The sequence below is a fragment of the Arachis hypogaea genome, chromosome 16, assembly GCF_003086295.3.
Source record: "Arachis hypogaea cultivar Tifrunner chromosome 16, arahy.Tifrunner.gnm2.J5K5, whole genome shotgun sequence".
Classification (NCBI taxonomy): Eukaryota; Viridiplantae; Streptophyta; class Magnoliopsida; order Fabales; family Fabaceae; genus Arachis; species Arachis hypogaea.
In genome coordinates this window covers 90,248,220-90,249,072 of record NC_092051.1, presented here as the reverse complement: position 1 = coordinate 90,249,072, position 853 = coordinate 90,248,220, and the positions used below count along the sequence as shown (strand labels likewise).

The window sequence follows — 853 nt, the reverse complement described above, 5'->3', positions numbered from 1 at the left end:
AAGCCTCTTGAGTACTGTTGGATGCAGCTTGCATTACATTCAGACTCTGGGAAATCATATTGACTTGCTGAGTCAATATTTTGTTTTGAGCCAAGATGGCATTCAGAGTATCAACTTCAAGAACTCCCTTCTTCATAGGCGTCCCATTACTCACAGGATTCCTTTCAGAAGTGTACATGAACTGGTTATTAGCAACCATGTCAATGAGCTCTTGAGCTTCTGCAGGCATTTTCTTTAGGTGAATGGATCCACCTGCAGAGGTGTCCAATGACATCTTTGATACCTCAGATAAACTATCATAGAATATATCCAGGATGGTCCATTCTGAAAGCATGTCAGAGGGACACTTTTTGGTCAACTGTTTGTATCTTTCCCAAGCTTCATAGAGGGATTCACCATCTTTTTGTTTGAAGGTTTGAACATCCACTCTAAGCTTGCTCAGCTTTTGAGGAGGAAAGAACTTGGCTAAGAAAGCCGTGACCAGCTTATCCCAAGAGTTCAGGCTGTCTTTGGGTTGAGAGTCAAACCACACTCTAGCTCTGTCTCTTACAGCAAAAGGGAAAAGCATGAGACTGTAGACTTCAGGATCTACTCCATTAGTCTTAACAGTATCACAGATCTGCAAGAATTCAGTTAAGAACTGAAAAGGATCTTCAGATGGAAGTCCATGAAACTTGCAGTTCTGCTGCATCAGAGAAACTAATTGAGGTTTCAGCTCAAAGTTGTTTGCTCCAATGGCAGGAATGGAGATGCTTCTTCCATGTAAATTGGAATTAGGTGCAGTGATGAGCAGATAATTTATACGCTTTTTGACACTGTTTTTAGTATGTTTTTAGTAGGATCTAGTTACTTT

The 853-nt window shown here is 40.7% G+C and overlaps 1 non-coding gene across 1 annotated transcript; it reads left to right on the top strand.

Moving 5' to 3' along the window:
* Positions 1 to 328: 328 nt before the first annotated feature.
* LOC112761306 (small nucleolar RNA R71) lies at positions 329 to 436 on the top strand. The gene has a single exon (XR_003181706.1). It is a non-coding gene; the product is annotated as a small nucleolar RNA R71 (small nucleolar RNA).
* Positions 437 to 853: the final 417 nt, after the last annotated feature.